We start from the raw sequence: 6,033 nt of genomic DNA, 5'->3' as shown, positions 1-6,033 counted from the left end.
AGCAGCGCTACCCTGCCGAGCGGGGTCGAGCTCTAGGCTGCCACGGGACCCGATTGCTTTTTTCAGAAAACTCATAGGGACTTGATTGCCTTTTGAGAAAACTTGTAGGGACCCGATTGCTTTTTACAAAACTGACATATGGGACCCAGATGTAAGTTAACGGTCAAAGTAAATGGTCAAACAAACGGTTATCTTACACGTGGGCCCAACCTGACATAATCGTGATCAACTGATAAAGACTCGACGATTTGGGTTTTTTGAAACAGACGACTACCCATTTGGTAGTTATCTAAGAAAAAATAAAATTCGATAGTTTTTTGAAACCCTAGCCTGTAAAATAGTAGTTTTATGCTATTTACTCGCAAGAAAGAGAAGAAAATGAATGACTACAAATGTACTGTATGATACAAACTTCTGAGTATACGTACGTTATTTTATTGTTGAACTGATGTGATCCGTACCGTATAGGTATTGATTCGAGTGTTTTCATCATTTCCATGTAAAGTTATTTGTGGGACATCAAGTTTGGACAGCATACTTCTGATGCTATTTTGGCTTGAACCATCAGCTGCGTTGCACTACTCCTGAAGCTTTTTTGAAATAAACGCAGGAGAGCTGCGTATTTCGGTTGATTAGAAGGAGCGCATTAGCCAGCGAGCAGGGTCAAAACAACACGAACGAAAAACAAAACAAGACGGCTAGAGAGCCAGCCATGAAATCCTATTCTCGCAGCAACAAGTGCCGGCCACCGGCCAGTGCCCAATCGCGTGCCTCCGCTAGAAGGAGGTGCAACACCTGCCTTGTCGAACGTTCGACGCCGTCATCGAAGATGCGAGCATTACGCTTCTTCCAGGTCCACCACAAGGTCAGCAGGGCCACCGACCGTGCCAATTTTGTCGAAGTCGGGCCGCAACTCAACTCGTTGAACCAGGTCGTAAGAGAGGGAGAATTATGCCACGCAGCTGGCTGGAGCTCTGGAACGCCAAACCTGTCGGCCACCTGCGACCATAGTTGCCGCGCCCATGGGCACTCCATGGCCAAGTGCACTGCCGTCTCCAAGCTGCGATAGCATAACAGGCAAAAATAGGAGTTTGGCCATTGTCGAGCCAGCAACCGGTCATCGTAAGGATCCGCCTCTGGGTGAGCAGCCAGGCGAACAGACGGCACTTCGCCGGCGCCCATGCCGCCCAGGTTTCCTTCTGAAGTGGAACAATGTCGAGCCTATGAAGAACAGCCGATACGCTGAGGCAGACAAGTAGGCGCCGTTCTCCGTGAGCCTCCATCGGAAGCCGTCCGCAACTCCAGCGGCTAGGGGCTGTATAGATCGGATGTTAACCCATAGCCGAACGAACGACGGCAGAGACCGACTGGTTACCCTGCCACGCAGGTCCTGGACCCATTTGTCGCCGGCTAACGCTTGATGCACAGAGCGCGTCTTGCATCGAGCCACCTCGAATAGCTCCGGGGCGAATAAGAACGGCGCACCATCGGGGAGCCAGCTGTCGTACCAGAAACTCGCACGGCGCCCGTCGCCGATCGTAACTGCGCACGCCGCTGCGAACATGCGACGCTCCGGCAAGGTCACCGGGGCAGGAAGCCCGAGCCAGGGCGTGTCCACCGTCCGTTCTGCTCAGAGCCATCGCAGGTGAAGGGCCACCCGAAACCGGTCCAAGTCGATGATGCCCAGACCACCCAACTCCCGTGGTCGGCATACGCGCCCCCATGCCACTTTGCAGTGCCCCCCATGGCACGTTTCCTCACCATGCCATAGCCATGCGCGGCGCAACCGATCGATTTCCTTGCGCGCCCAAGGTGGCAAGGCAAACACGGCCAGCCAGTAGACCGTGGACGCTGATGCACCGAGTTCAGGAGCACCAGTCTACCCGCAAAGGGTCAGCAGCCTAGCCTTCCAACAGGCAAGGCGGGCACACAGCTTGTCCAGGAGCGGTTGCAGCTCCAACTTGCGAAGCGAGCGCAGCAAGAGTGATAGACCCGAGAACTTGCATGGGAAACTAGCTACCCTTGCCTCCAGTGGCGACACGATATCGACCACATCAAGGTGCTCACAACGGATGGGAAGCACGGCACTTTTTTGGAAGTTGACCTTGAGCCCAGAGGCCAATCCAAACGCCACGAGGATCGCGTGCAGGGCTGCAACCTCCGTCTTCACCGGGTTGATAAAAAGAGCCACATCATCCGCGTACAATGAAGCGCGGAGCGAAGGCATGCGGCCACGCAGCTTAGAGAGCACTCCCTCGTCGACGGCCACGTCAAGGAGCCGCTGGAGGGGCTCCATAGCGAGGATGAAGAGGAAAGGGGACAACGGGTCACCCTGCCGCAATCCGCGCCGGTGTATAATGAATTGGCCAGGCACTCCGTTGACCAACACACGCGATGAAAATGACGCAAGCAGCATGGCCATCCACTCGCACCATCGCGAACCGAACCTCCTCGCGCGGAGCATGTCAAGCAGGTATGGCCAGGACACAGTGTCAAATGTCTTTGCAATATCAAGCTTGACGAAGAGCATGGCGCTCTTTTGTTTCCTGGACATGTACGAAAAAAAAAGAGGGACCTGCTGCCTCTGCCTGGACACCCACAAGTAAATGGCTCTCCTACTGTCAGCTGCTGCTGTGCTGCATCTTATTCTTCCCCAGAGGGCAGAGGAAGTATTTTTCAGAATTCAGCAATGGCAATGATCAGGGCCACCGCCGTCGTCTTCGGCTCTGGCTCCGTTGGTAGCCAAAGCCAAGGGCGCGCCACGGCGGCCATCGCCGGTCTATGTTTTGCATCGTTCTGTTTCTTTCTAACAAGTACTCTACGCTTGTTTCGGTTGGGATCCAACAACTCGGGTGGTGGCGCAGTTGGATGGCTCGTAGCTCTGAGAATGAAAGGTATTGAGTTCGAGACTCAATAACCCCACCAAACAACAAGAAAAGGCCAGTGTTGTGATGAAACGCTTAGTGGCAACTTGGGTCGCCACATGTACATTTGAATCTTCAGATTGAGTTGAGCAACCCTGAACCTGGTCTCTTCTACTTTTTTCTTTTTTGGTTCTGCACAACAAGTAATCTCTAGGGATGCAAACGAGTTTGAGCGAGTTGGATTAGTCTCAACTCAACTTATACTAAAATTCAGTTGATCTCGAGCTAGTTTCGAGCTAAATAAGATAATTGTTTTAATAATCTAAGGAAATTTTTTGAACAAGATAGGCCACAAGACAAACATAAGAAACCATTGTATAACTTCACTTATTCTTTATCAACTACAGACTAGTTTTTAATAGCAAGAGATCATACTCCCTCCATCATGGTTTAGAAGGCACAGTTAAATTTGCATGCGTTTCCACAATAGACAAAGTTTAAGGCGCATTGCATTTATTTCTAGTAGCTAATTAGTACTATTTCTATATGCATGCGTAGTGTGAATGCTATTTTTTAGCCCATCTCTATATGCATGCGTAGTGTGAATGCTATTTTTTAGCCCATCTCATAACCAATAGATAACCACCTAGGTTCCAGAGAATTTTCAACCGCGCCTTCTAAACCGTGACGGAGATAGTAGATGAACTAGAAAGAGAAGAAAAATGAAGGTGCATTTTGCTCTCAAACTTTCGTTAAAAATAACATGACATTTAACACATGGCTGACCACACACCATATTGGGGCAAATTTTCTCTCCACTTAATTAAGGTTCCGTGTTTGGTACTGGTAGGTAAAATAGAGAAAAATGGTACACGCCATATATGGTAATATACACATTTTGATTATCTATATGGTAATAAATTACCCATTTTTTAACATATATCAAAATTATATAATATAATTATATGATATCGAGTCATCGAGCTAAAATCGAGCGAGCCAGTCTTGGCTCAAGATCAATTCGTTTCTCGATCAAGCTACCTAAAGTGTTCATATTCAGCTCATTTCTTTTTGAGTCGATCTCGAGTCGAGCCAAAATACGAGTTGATCTTAAGCAGCTCACGAGCCTCGAGCTTTTGTTGCAGCCCTAGTAATCTCCGCACTGCTGCGCCTTCATCTCTTTCCTCCCTAATCTAAGCTACTGCCCAAACATTCCCCCGGTGATTTCTCAAAAAAAAAACGATGTTCAGGCTCACAAAGGTTCGAGTTTCACATGAGATACATTGCCTAAAATATCTTGATCATGCTCCAGAAGTCTTCTTGAGCTAACACAGCTTCGGGTTCTGGATTTTAATGATCTGAGAATTGGTATGAAGTACTCCTCTGCCTGCATACATATAATCAGACACCGTTGGCACCCCTATCCTACTGTCACCTACTGAATCTCCCACAAGAGAGAGAGAACACAAGTATCTACGACCAGCGCCACCGCCGTGGACCGTGGTCTTCGCCGCCAGATCGTCGCCGGCTGCCTCAGCTGAGTGGCCAGGGCCAATATGGTGCAGCTACTCCAAGAAGGCTTCTTCGGCTCTGGCTCCGAGGGCGCCATGTCAGCCGCAGCCGCCCCGGCGCCGGCGGACGTGGACGAGTGCACTGCCGGAGCAACAGCCTGCTGGTTTCTGTCGGGCTCGTCTTGTCCTTGTACACCGTCTACTCCTCCATCCTCGACGACGACAACGACCAGTCGGTCGGGTGCCGGCGGCATCACGCTCTCAAGACCAGCACCATCTTCTTCTCCTGCCTTCCTTATCCGTGAATGGAGGGCCTCACAAGCGGTATACATAATCGTTGTGTGTTTGCTTTTGTAACGCGGATCTCTGATTAACTAATTCAAAGTTGTGTTAAAATCTCATCACGTTATTTAACCGAAGATCCCCGCAAAAAAAATTAACTTGAAGATGGATGGGAATTGGCAAGATATTAACATCCCTTGAATTTAATCCATGATTTGTACGGTGCTGTCGTGGCTAACAAGTATGTTTGTTCCGCTCCCAAAACAACAAGTGGGGTGGTGGCGCAGTTGGCTAGCGCGCAGGTCTCATAGCTGTCTAACAGCGAGTGATCCTGAGGTCGAGAGTTCGAGCCTCTCTCTCACCCCACATTTAAAAGACCATCGTAGTGAAGAAACGTTCAATGGCAACTTGGGTCGCCACATGTACACCTGAATCATCAGGTGAAACTGAGCACCTCTGAACCTGGTCTTGTTTTTCTTCTTTTTTGCTGTCTCTCTCTCTCTGCCTTGGTGTTTAACCTCATCCTCCTTTCGGATGGCTCGGTTGCTGTAAGAACACCCTTGTTTTCCCCGTGAGCTAGCGGTGCCGTTCTGCGATCCTATGTAACTGTACAACCGCCTGTTCCTTTGGTAGAGTATATATGTGACTATAACCAGAAGAATGCTCGTGCAGGAGGCCGGAGGTGGAGGCCTTCGTCGCCGGCACGCGCAACGTACCATACTACCCAACCCATCGTCCTTGTCTACTGCATAACTTGACTCCTCTGCCTCCTTTTCCTTGATGTGTGTAATTGAAATTCAGAAGCATGAGTTCCCAAGATGGATCACCTGTGTATTTTGCTAGAAGCTCGCTTCGCTTAACATGGTGGCCGACGAAAGTGGGTGAGGTTTTGTCGGTGGGGGCGGACGTCCAAGATTCCGCGGTTGATAGTGCTCGCGCTTTTCTGAAAATTGCAGTCGCCCGCCAAGAAATATATATGCAGTTGAAGCAACTGCAGGAGGTTGTACAAAAAATTGTTGCTGATTCAAGTGGGGATTGTAATATGTGGTTTCTCTTTTTATTGTAGCAAGCTCGCCGATATTATTAGTATGAATGCTTTCATCCTGATATTTCAACGTGACCTTTGCCGTTTGGGAGTGGAAGAAAAAAGACTCACTGCTACATTCTCATGGAACCTCACCTCACTTCGTGTCATATGCTGTTTGAGCTCTATGTTTTTTTTTTGCTATGGAGGGACAAGGGAGCTAGTCAAGTTGTTTTCGATATGTCAAAAATAGAATGGAAGACATTGTTCCAAAAAATTCTCTTGTCAGGTGAACGGTGATTGGGTTATTTTACTTCATTGGAACTTTGATTCTACATTCACTAAGGCGGTC

The 6,033-nt window shown here is 48.9% G+C and overlaps 1 non-coding gene across 1 annotated transcript; it reads left to right on the top strand.

The window, feature by feature from the left end:
- Positions 1 to 4,929: 4,929 nt before the first annotated feature.
- TRNAM-CAU lies at positions 4,930 to 5,023 on the top strand. The gene is given in 2 exon segments: positions 4,930 to 4,967; positions 4,986 to 5,023. It is a non-coding gene; the product is annotated as a tRNA-Met (tRNA).
- Positions 5,024 to 6,033: the final 1,010 nt, after the last annotated feature.

Source organism: Triticum urartu, unplaced genomic scaffold, assembly GCF_003073215.2.
Source record: "Triticum urartu cultivar G1812 unplaced genomic scaffold, Tu2.1 TuUngrouped_contig_10151, whole genome shotgun sequence".
NCBI lineage: Eukaryota > Viridiplantae > Streptophyta > Magnoliopsida > Poales > Poaceae > Triticum > Triticum urartu.
This window is presented reverse-complemented; position numbering and strand designations above follow the sequence as displayed.